This window comes from Camelus ferus, chromosome 32 (assembly GCF_009834535.1).
Source record: "Camelus ferus isolate YT-003-E chromosome 32, BCGSAC_Cfer_1.0, whole genome shotgun sequence".
NCBI classification, from domain to species: Eukaryota; Metazoa; Chordata; class Mammalia; order Artiodactyla; family Camelidae; genus Camelus; species Camelus ferus.
The window spans coordinates 18,321,753-18,333,378 of NC_045727.1; the positions used below are offsets into that span (position 1 = coordinate 18,321,753).

Consider the following 11,626-nt stretch of genomic DNA (forward strand, 5'->3'; position numbering starts at 1 on the left):
TTTTTTTTTTTTTTTTTTAACATTTTTTATTGATTTATAATCATTTTACAATGTTGTGTCAAATTCCAGTGTTCAGCACAATTTTTCAGTTATTCATGGACATATACACACTCATTGTCACATTTTTTTCTCTGTGAGTTATCATAACATTTTGTGTATATTTCCCTGTGCTATACAGTGTAGTCTATTCTACAATTTTGAAATCCCAGTCTATCCCTTCCCATCCTCCACCCCCCGGTAACCACAAGTCTGTATTCTCTGTCTGTGAGTTTATTTCTGTCCTTTATTTACGCTTTGTTTTTGTTTGTTTGTTTGTTTTTGTTTTTGTTTTTGTTTTTTAGATTCCACATATGAGCAACCTCATATGGTATTTTTCTTTCTCTTTCTGGCTTACTTCACTTAGAATGACATTGTCCAGGAGCATCCATGTTGCTGCAAATGGCATTATGTTGTCGGTTTTTATGGCTGAGTAGTATTCCATTGTATAAATATACCACATCTTCTTTATCCAGTCACCTGTTGATGGACATTTAGGCTGTTTCCATGATTCCAGCTTTTCTTTCTCTGCCCAGGGATCCCTGCTGCTCACATGATGTGTGGTTTCCTGCATTTGGCCTGTGCCCCTCCTTTCTGCCCAGTTCCTGCCATTTGGTCTGTGTCCCCCTTTCTCTGCTCATATCTAGCTATCTGCCTGCTCTAACACTAGTGCTTCCACTCAGATGTCAGCAATGAGAGAGCCCATCTGCTGTGTACTCCCACTGCCCGGCCAGTTCTGTGTGGCTTGCATGGGAGCACATTAGAATTCTGGCCGAAAAATTATTCCCTTCCGAGGCAAGGAGAGGAGTATCTGCTGAGGGCTTTTGGAAACACAGGATACTCAGTTATGCACAATGTTGTCCCGGGAACCCCAAGTTATAAAATAAGCCCATGAAAGCCACTATCTTGTTTGTGATTTGGGTCCAGCAGGGCAAGGTCAGGGAGTGTGAATTTTATTTTTTAGACTTCAGCATGCTGTTAGGATGTTTCCATTATTAGACAGGACATTCTTTCCATCTTGAAATTCCCCTTCTGCTTCAGTTTGTTCCCAGGATAAAAAGTCTTAGAGTTTTGGATTGGAGAAGCCAACTTTCTCGTGTATGTGTGTGTGACAGTGGCTTTTCATCCTTGTCAAACCTTCGAGGCGTACAAGGAAAAAACTTGTGGAGGCTCTGGGCTACTTGGAGGAGGTTCCTGGTGTGCTGGCTGGTGGTGACTCAGCTGAGAAAAAACTGGAACGTGTTCCAGCTGGGGACAGCCTCTTTCCCTATTTGGAGTCCTCTGACATTTTTACTCTGGGTCTCACAAACAAAAATTACCTTGCTGGTCATCTCAGCGGGAACCAGTTTTTAAATTTTTGAAGTATGTTTGGAAATGCAAATATTGGTGAATGGAGCGGACCAAGAGATCAATACTTTGCTTCTCAATCCTGTACTTCCTGTGTCCTCGTGTCCCTCTCAGTTTAGTGGCATTTGGGGTGATGAAGAGGGGGGCTCTGGTTTCTAGAAAAATACTATGCCATCAACAGACTATCCAGGGAGAACTGAACCACCAGAAACAGCTCTCCTGTGTGTGTGGAGCAGGAGGGGAAGTGTTTCTAGTCTTTTTGAGAGGAAGAAATTTCATTAAAAAAATATTATTGGTTGGAGGGTATAGCTCAGTGATGGAGCATGTGCTTGGCCTCTACAGGGTCCTGGGTTAAATGCTCAGTATCTCCATGAAAAATTAATTAATTAAACCTAATTACCTCCCCCCAAAAACAATTCTAAAAATAAGATTTATTAGGTGCCTGTTTTGAGCAAGCCACCATGGTAGAAGCTCATCTGCATGTGATTTCATTTAATTTTCTCAATCATATGGTAAAGTAATTGGATGAAGAAACAGGCTTGGCCATTGACTCGAAGCCGCAGGTAACAGAGCAAGGATTCAAACTCAAGTCAACCTGATTTCCAAGCCCAGTCGTCTTGCCACTGTTGACACTCTGCCCAGGTCATAATCATCTGGAGTCCTCGGGGTTTTAAACAGAGTCCAACAGAGTTTTAAAAAATTTCCCTGAGTCACAGATAGCTCTCCCAGGAAATATGGAAAGACATGTCTGTAGTTTGAGAGGCGCCTCTTCCAAAGGACTGTAGAGTGAAGTAGGGTTGAGAAAGAAGTGGTCTACGCACCGTCAGAGGCTAAGCCCTCCACCTGCATTTTTACATCCCCGGCTCTTACAAACATGTGGCGCCATCCCAGGTAGCCGCTCATGAGACCAAGGCTTCCCGAGGACACGGGGAGCAGCCAAGAAGTGCATTTCCTGCTCACAAGCCCGGTGGAGAAAATTCCTAGAAGTCCATCCTCCCATGAACATTCCTTCTTAGAAAACAAGTCCACAAGTGAAGTAGCTCTGGCCAGGCAAAGGCCACACCTGGCGCAGCCAGCATTTAAACCGTGTTGCCTGAGTTCAGCATCCTTGTAGTCTTCCCCTCTTGCTGGTTAGAACGGCGCATCCTGGTTTACCGAAATCAAGGCTACTGAACGGCTGTCCCCTTACCTTTCGTCGGAGCACAATGCCCTTTTGTGTGGCCTCTGCTTTACCCGCTCTGGTTTGGACCTGGACGTGACCTTCGTCTTAGATGCCTCTGGCCCTTCCCATGTTTCAGAACTCTCTGTAACTGTAACCCCAGGGCTTGCTGGATTTCTGCCTTCTCCACAAGCCCCAGCATGCCCTGGGGTTACAGTTACAGTTACCCTGCATGGGAATGGAGCTGTTTGCGATCTGTGTTTTTTCCCAAGTCATAAAAAATAGGAAACAACTCACTGAGCAGCAACTTCCTTGAGATGGTTTTACAAAAATCTTTTCTGGGGAGAGAAGCCGGATGATCTTTTGAAAGTGACTGCCTTAACCCAGCAAACCCTTCCAGTGTTCACCGTGGGCTCTTTCCAGAAGCTGTTTCTCAAAAGTCCAACAGCCTGCCTGGGGTTAATTTTCAGCTTGGCTTGGGAGGACCAAAATGATTTCATTTGTATTGCTGACGACATCTTGGACTTTAGATGCTCCGTGGCTTAGATATGTAAGGATTTTGAAATAAAGCAAGTAATGGGATTGCGTGGAGGAAGGCAGAAGTTTTCTCACTTGGCCTGGGGTATGCCTGCTCTTCGGGGCCTTGAAGTTTAAGTGCCCCGGGGATATTTTTAAACAGCAGGAGCCAGTTAATCTAAAAGTGACATTTCCAGTCATGGCAATAAGCTGCTAGCTGGCTGAGATTCAGGCCCTCGGCAAACAAGTAACCCGGAAAACCTCAGTCTGAACGCACAGTCAGGAGGACGTGGGGAAAGAGATGGTGGCGAGATAAGTGGTAAGTGAGCTCACCCCTCGCTGAGGTCACTGACCAGAAAGCTGGTGTCCAAGTGAACAGGTATTTAACGCAGACCGAAGGCCAGCCCTAAACCGAGGCATGGATGCGGGGTTTCCAGGGAACAGCAGTGCCCGTTCTGGTTTTGGGAAGTTTATCTAAAGGGCTCTCAGTGTAACACAGATGAAGGAGAAAGAAGGGCCTTTCTTTGCATCTATAATGGTTGTGTTTCTGGGAATCCCTGTGCAAACTCTTTCTTCAGGGGATTTTTTTTTTTGGCCCCCAAAGCTTCTGTCTTAAGAAAGAGAATGCTGTTTCTTGTAGATGTCCAATCTCTCAAAACTGCTGCTCATTTGGGGGGGGGGGGAAGCAGACTCCAAGAGTAAAACAGGTATGGTGGTCCTGTTGCTAGAAAGACACGATTTTCTTTAATTTTGAAAAAGTGTACTACACAGTAAAAGACTTGAAGCAGCACAGAGTGAAATGGAGCATCTTCCTGAACCATCCTTCTGTGTGTCCCTTCTCCTCCCAGGAGCTGCTATCCCCTTACCTTTTATATCACACAGTTTGGTGTAAAACTTCCCAGACCTTGTTTCCTCCAGACTTTTGTTCTGTGTGTTTACTCTGCACACAGCTGTATCTCCCACCCTGATCTTTATTATTACTTTACATAAATGGGCAGGACCGAGTTAGGAGCTCCCAGGAAGCGGGTTTTCAACTTAAAAACTGAAAGAAATAGACATTGCGGGTTTTTTTTGTTTGTTTATTGAAGTATAGTTGATTTACAATGTTCTGTTAGTTTCTGGTATATAGCACAGTGATTCTGTTATACATATATATATTCTTTTTCATTGTAGGTTATTATAAGCTACTGAATATAGTTCTCTGTGCTATACAGTAGGACCCTGTTGTTTCTCTCTTTTATATATAGTAGTTTGTATCTGCATATAGCAAACTCCTAATTTATCCCTCCCCGCCACTTTCCCCTTTGGTGACCATAAGTTTGTTTTCTGTGTCTGTGAGTCTCATTCTGTTTTGTAAATAAGTTCATTTGTATCATTTTTTTTAAAGATTCCACATACAAGTGATATCATATGGTATTTGTCTTTCTCTGACTTCAGTTTGTATAATGTCTAGGTTCATCCATGTTGCTGAAAATGGCATTATTTCATTCTTTTTTGTAGCTGAGTAGTATTCCATTGTATCTATAGACCCCAACTACTTTTTATTTTATTTATTTATTTATTTATTTATTTATTTATTTTATTTTTTTTTTTTATTGAAGTATAGGCAGTTTACAATGTTGTGTCAATTTCTGGTGCACAGCACAGTGCTTCAGTCATACAGGAACATACATGTATTTGTTTTCATATTCTTTTTCACCATAAGTTACCACAAGATATTGAATATAATTCCCTGTGTATACTTGTTGTTTACAAGATGTGATTTCTTTACTGACCTGTCCAGGTTTTAAATGAAAGGACCCAGCCAATTCTAGGTCATGTGATCAGAGGTGCAAAGGTCCCCATTTTGTGACTTTATTTGAGGAGCTTTGGGAAGGCATTTGGTGTTCATGCAAAGGAGTTGCATTTGCTCCTGCCCAGGTGTTGGGTAAACTCCCTCAGACACTTAAACCACCTTCAGATCTGAGACAGAATTTGGACTTTGACATTACATGACATGCTTGATCTTTATGGGGAAATAAACATCTTAATCTTTTGAAATGGAGATTTCTTCAAGATCTTATCCTGGTTGAAAGTTCAGGATACCTTATTCTGAAACTTCCTCTGAATTTTGACCCAGGGATCCTTACTTCAGAGCAGAGCGTATCTGTCCCTGGGGAAGCCTGGAAGTGTGGTCTGCATTTGATCAGAAAAGCTCATCTACGTGTCACAATCTATTCTAAAGAGCCCTTTGTTATAATGATAGTAGAGTTATTCCCATGCAGTAAGATGGTTCTCTGGGAAGGTAGGCTGTTTGTTTATTCAAGGGGTCCAGGGCTGCTGGGCAGAGCCAGGAAAGCCAGGTAGGGATTATTGAGTGGTTGCCGCATGCCAGGTGTTATTTATCCCGTTCCCAGACCAGGAAACCAAGGTTCGGAGAATGACCAATAGCCGAACCTCCACCCAGGTCAGCCCCGCACCAGCAGCCCCACTCTCTGCACCTCAGCCAGCACCCCTTGGCCACCTCGACCTGTGCTGGGGCCCCAAGAGACAAGCATACTCTTCCAGAGTTTTCTGCCATGCCTGTCGGACTCCATGAAGCTCCACCTCTTCAAATCAAATGAAATCATGAGTGAGAGTGATATTAGAGGGCAACCTTGAACACACCCTGCTGTCTGTTTGGAAGTAAGTCAATCTCAGGCTCCAGGACTGACTAGAACCATTGGTTATTGGAAACGCCTGTTAGCTGGCTTTCCCCGCTGTGCTGTAAGGAAGCCTGTGTGCTCTTAGTGTCCACACTCCCAGTGCAGTGGGGCTTTCAGAGCCCTCCTGATGTGGAGTAACCCGCGCCAGGTGGAAAAGCACCAAGCAGTTTGGGAAGCATCGGGGCTGCCTGCGGGGAATCCGGGCCCTTTGCAGCAGGACTTGTCAGAGCCTTTCATGTGCTCACCTGCAACAGGACCCTCCAAGATGTGACTGTGATTTGGTGGGGATGGAGACCGACTTTTGAGGCTGGTACCCCAGCAGGCACCTCTTGAGAAGCATGGATCCCTTTCATTTCATGCCTTCCTCCTTTCCTTTCAGAATCCTGGGAGGCAGGATCGTGGAAGGGATAAGATGCCAGGCTTTAGCTCCTGAGCCGGGCTCAAAGGCGGTGTGTGTGTGTGTGTGTGTGTGTGTGTCTACAGAACTCAGGCTCTCGAGGCTCTGGATGAATTAGAACAGGGAGAGGTTAGTGTAGCTGCAGGGAGATCTGCTAACAGACCTTTGCACTAACAGCCTTGGCTGGTGTCGGGTGTTGGAGAAGGGCTGGAGAAAACACATATGCACATGTATACACACACACACATACTACAGCTGGATGGTCCAACACAGGTCCCCAATCTGCCACTTAATTATGATGTGGCCTTGAGGAACAGACTCTCCCTCTGCCCCTCATCTCCAATTGCAAGACGGGGGCACGTTCTCGCTAGAATTTCTGTAGCCCTTTAAACCAATAAATGCAAACTACACAGTATAATGCCTAGTATGTAGTAAGTGCTCAGCAAATATTAGCCTGTATCAGTATTGAACAGTTTCCTTGGTTTCCTGAGGAACTGCTGTGTGCCTCCCACGGCATCTACACCAGATTTACCGAAGTCTTTAGTTCAAATGCCAAACGCCTGCTTGCTGGGATGGGAGTGGGGAAGACCAAACGGGTAGACCTGTGTTTCAGGTCCTGGCTGCCCTCACTGAGTTGACTTTCTAGTTGGGGAAACAGGTGCCCAGTGACATGGTGACCTCACATGTTACTGCACATGGCAATGAGTGCCAGGAGGGCGAGTCCAGGGGGCCATGAGGGCACGGAGCCCGAGCCGGGCGTTCCGGGTGTTCTGTCTCCCGTGGTCCCTTACATCACAGGCAGGGGGAGCAGGGAGCCCATCCAGGTGGTTGTCCAGTACCTCACCTTGACATTCACACCCTTGATACTCAGCAGGGCACCCTCTTAGGAGGCAGGAGGGCTGGGTGCTCAGACACACCTGAGCCAGGTGTGGGCATCCATGCCTCCAACAGGTATTTACTGACCCTTCTGTGGATGAGGCACTGCACTGGGGAGCAGAGAGTGAGACGAGCTAGTGCTTGTCCTCAGGAAGCTTATATCTCACAGGGGCAGATGAATGAGTATATCGGTGAAAATATGGCATCGGGTCAGCAGGTAATAAATGATGTGAAGGGAACGGATGCATCACAGAGAATCAGACAGACCCGTAGGGGGTCCCCCCTTGGCAACCTAGTGAACTCCTATTCAGCCTTCAAAGGTCCAGAGCAGATGTCTCCTTTTAGCTCTCCCCCCGTCCATCTCCATCCCTGGACGGAGTTCTCTCTGAACTGCCTTCCAGGTGTGGCGTTTCCTGATTCAGGAATTCTTTTGGCTAGATCCTGATATGAAAGGCTCCCCCCCACCCCGAGCAGAGCTCACCTGTCTCCCCCAAAACTTTTCCCAGGAGAAGAACCCCAAGGCTAGAGAAGTAGTTTTGTTATTTATATCTTGGTTGCATTTTAGTTCTTTAGGGGAGTGGACACAGAGATTTAAAAACAAGCCCACAGGTCTAAGGAACCAAGCCATACCTCCTGCCAGTCACTTCTTAGGTCTTGGCTGATTTAGAACGTGTCTCAGGGCTTATGGAGGGAAATTCTGCACCAAGAATAAGAGAGTTTAAGGATTAAGAGCAAGGGCTCTGAAGTGAGGCCACCTGGGTCCTAAAGGTGTGAACCTGGGGAGAGATGGAGCCTGTTTCCTCACCTACAAAAGGAGAGGAATAAATGGTACCTACTGCAGAGGACTGCAGGGACTGAAGAACGCTAGTGACAGGAAGCACTCCCCATGATTAATTAGGGATAACTTGCTCTTCTTTATGACCCTCCTCTCCTTAACATTTCCTTTCTTCCTTTTTTTTTCCCCTAAATTCATTTATTGGTTTTATTTTTTCGAGTCCATTCCTTTCTTCCATTTTTTAACTCCTGTGTTGGCATTAAAAATACCCTTTCTGAATAACATAAGAAGTCACACTCAGGGAGCAGGTATAGTTCAGTGGTAGAGTGCATGCTTAGCATACTGGGTTCAATCCCTAGTACCTCTATTAAAAAAAATTTTTATTTTAAAGTCACACACACACACACACACATACACACAGGTCTCAGGACTGTCCCCATTGGATCAGGGAACAGATGAGAAGTTAATTCAGCCAGACCCAGGCTGCAGAAGCCCCAGAAGATTCCTCCCCTTTGGGAAAGCACCTGCCCTGTGGGGCTGAAGAGCTGAAGTGAGTCCAGGGACTGTCCCTGATGTGGGGATCTGCCTGTCCCATCCAGGCTGGCTGATCTTTAGGGAGCTCCCAAGACACCTGACCAGTGGTGGACTAGTGCCCCCTACCCAGTGTCAGTCCCTTTCTGTCTACTTGTGGGGGAGAATCCTGGCAGCGGAAACCACACATACAGTCCCCTGCCACATTCTTTCCATTTCGGCACACCACCAAAGGGGCAGGTCGGTGTTGAGTGACTAAGCAGATCTCAGTTGATCCTCCCAGTAATCCTATGATGGGGTTGAGCCTGAGGATTTTCTTTCTTTTTCTAGATGAGGAAACTCATGGGGTTCAGAGAGGGGACGCGATTTGTGCAAGACGAGACTCTGGGGGTGGCAGTCTCGGAGCGGTCACTCATCCTGCCCGAGGCTGTCAGTTCGGGTCACTAAGGGCAATCGCTAAGATGAACCCTGACTGGCCCTGTGCTCAGCGCCCCATGTGGGTGACCACTTTGAACTCTCAACGACTCTGTCTTGAAACTACAACCTTACCCTATTTTGCAGGTGAGGACACTGAGGCTCCCTTGCCCAAAGCTCACCCTGCTTGTAGGTGGCAGAGCTGAGATGAGAACCCAGATCAGTTTCCAGGGCACCCAACAAGGTGCCCAAGAATCTTACCGTGAATATCTTACCACACTGGCCTGGAGCCGGGGACCTTGGTGCTAGGCATGGCCGTGTTGTTAATTTCACATGTGACCTCTGGCCTCTGCTCATCTACCAAACAAGAACACTGGGCTTGCTGAGAGTCCCCCTCTTAGGCTGCAGGTTGGAGTCTAAGCGGCTTTTGGGGAAACACTGTGACCTGTGACAGTCTAGCCCCGCAAGCCAGAGTGCAGGTTGAAGTATCCACCCCCGGCTCTCGCTGCCCTGGCAGCCTCACGTGGCTTGCTCTATCACTTTAATGGCCTCCGAATTTGCAAAAGGATGTTGTGCCCTCCGCCGGCCAGCAGGAGGATCCTTGATTACCCACTCTTCCTCCCGATGCTTTGGCTTTCCTTGTGATCAAGCCCGCGTTGGCCAAACTCAGGTTCTGCTGAGACTTCCGCTCCCCTCCTTGCAAGTGTCTGGCAGATAAACACATAGGAACAGGAGGCTACGGTGATTCCAGGAATGTTTAAAACTCTAGAGGCTCAGGGTTGGGCCTGGGGGTGGTCGATTGCACCGAGCAGCAAAATAGGCCTAAGTACAGGACTGTGGCAAGCCGGAGGGAGGGGGCCCTGTGGGCTAGAGAGCCCTGGAAAGCACAGACAGCCTCTTAAGAACCTGTGCTTGAAGTTGAGGGAGGGGGAGGAGCTGGGACCTTGGCACATGGCCTGTATTTACAGATGACAGATAAGGGCGTGCTGCATGCCTGACTTGTGGGGAAAACTCACTCATGTCCACCACCAACTGGTCCAGACTCCTCCCCCATGTCCTGATGCACGACACCAGCCGCCTGCTGAAAGGTGACACTGCATGGGCCCAGTTCCCTTAGTCACCCTGTGGGAGCCTGTCAGACCCGCAGGAGAATGGAGCTGGTGGCCGTGTCCGCAGTGATGGTAGGTGGCAGCGAGCGCTGGGGTGTTCAGCTTAGTGGGAGGAAGAATCCGAGGGAGGAACCAGATTGCTGGTTTTACACTGACATCCTGTCCCCGCTCTGACCCTCAGAAGCCTGGCCAGGCATGGATTTTTCGGTTGGGAGGTGGGGGGTAGAAGACAAACTCATGGCCCCCCGTCCTGTCCAGCCCTTACCTGGCCACCAGCCAGCCCTTGCTGGAAAGGAGCAGTTTCCTGCATTTGTTACAGCCAGGTCCAGGACTGCAGTGGAATCAAGCAGCTGTTGCTTGAGTTGGGTTTGCAAGAAATAAAAATAGCTTTGGCCCTTGCTCGGTGGTTTTCGGGTCAGCTGGGTCGTTCCAGCGAAAGGCAACAGCCGGCATGGCATGTCCGCAACAGTTCTTCAGAGGGACCCCTCTGGCCTTTCCTGCCCGTGGAATCGAATCACATGCGCCGCGCTCTTTCTGGTCCACTGTGCACGGCCAGCATAGTTAGTTACATGTGGCTCTGCCCCTCTGCCCTCCAGGTAGACTGCCAGGTTCTGGTTTTAGTTTTGTTTATTTTGTTGTTTTTGTTTTTTATTTTTATTATTTTATTTTTTATTCTCTCTGGTGTCTGGTTTTACGATCAGATCCATGTTCTCGTTGGAACACCCTCTGCTTTACAGAATTCATTTATATCCAGTTTCGGAGGTGAGGCAGTGGGAAAAGTGTGAGTGTTGGGCCAGGGTTTGAGCAATGTCTGGGTACCCAGCTTCTCTGAGCCACAGTTTACCGAACTATAAAATGGGACTGAGAGAAAGGCAATAGGGATTGTAGCATCTGCCTTGTTGTTCTGAGGACTGGAGGCTGAAGGCACTGTACATGTTACATAGGTTATTTGAAGGGCCACTGAGAGGCAGGTAAATGGGGCGACGATTGGTATCCCCATTTTACAGATGAAGAAACGAGGCTCAGAGAGTTTCTTCGGGGTTTTTCTCAAAACAGGTCCCCAGTTGTACTTACTTGAGAAGAGTTCTGATGTGGTGGCTTTTGGGTCCCTTGACATCACTCTGCCAACAAAAGGGAAAGACTGTTAGGTTTTTCGTGCAGGTAACCTCTGCGGGGGGTGTTGGGGGTGTTAGATCCACTGGTCCCTGTCTGAATAACAGCAGATCTTAAAGGACTTTTGGACTGAGAGAGGGGCCCAAACCGGGGAGAACTGCTGGTCTTTCCATTCATTAGTGCTTCCAGTTTAGAGCTTGGCAACCTGTCCTATCACCCTGCAATTGCTCACCATGCATGTGTCTTGCTGTCTTGACCATCTACCCATGCACTCAACCCCTCTCCAGGCACCACCTGTCTGTCCTTCTAACCACAATCCCAGCAGTCATCCATTCATCCATCCAGCCAGGGTTTTCTGAGCAGGTTTGGTTTTCCAATGGAAATCAATGTAAATAATGCATTCTTAGGGTTCCTAAAGCCTGAACCCCTATAGCATATTTTTGCCCTTTTATTTTCTTAGCAATAACTCAAGCATTTTTCTTTTTGGGGTAGGGGGAGGCTAAGTGTTTCAATGTAATGCATTTATTATTTCTTACATCTCTCAGTTTCCAGTGTGTGCATTTAAAGTGTGCCTAAACACATGAAAAGATGCTCAACATCGCCACCTATTAGAGAAATGCAAATCAAAACTATATGAGATATCACCTCACACTAGTCAGAATAGCCATC

At 47.2% G+C, this 11,626-nt stretch overlaps 1 protein-coding gene across 1 annotated transcript in view; it reads left to right on the plus strand.

The window, feature by feature from the left end:
* The first annotated feature begins 3,130 nt into the window (after window positions 1-3,130).
* ACACB (acetyl-CoA carboxylase beta) overlaps window positions 3,131-11,626 on the plus strand; it is a 94,697-nt gene continuing 86,201 nt past the window's right edge. Inside the window, exon 1 of the mRNA XM_014551888.2 lies at window positions 3,131-3,377. The gene's annotated coding sequence lies outside the window, so the exon portion shown is untranslated. The remainder of the gene's footprint in view (window positions 3,378-11,626) is intronic.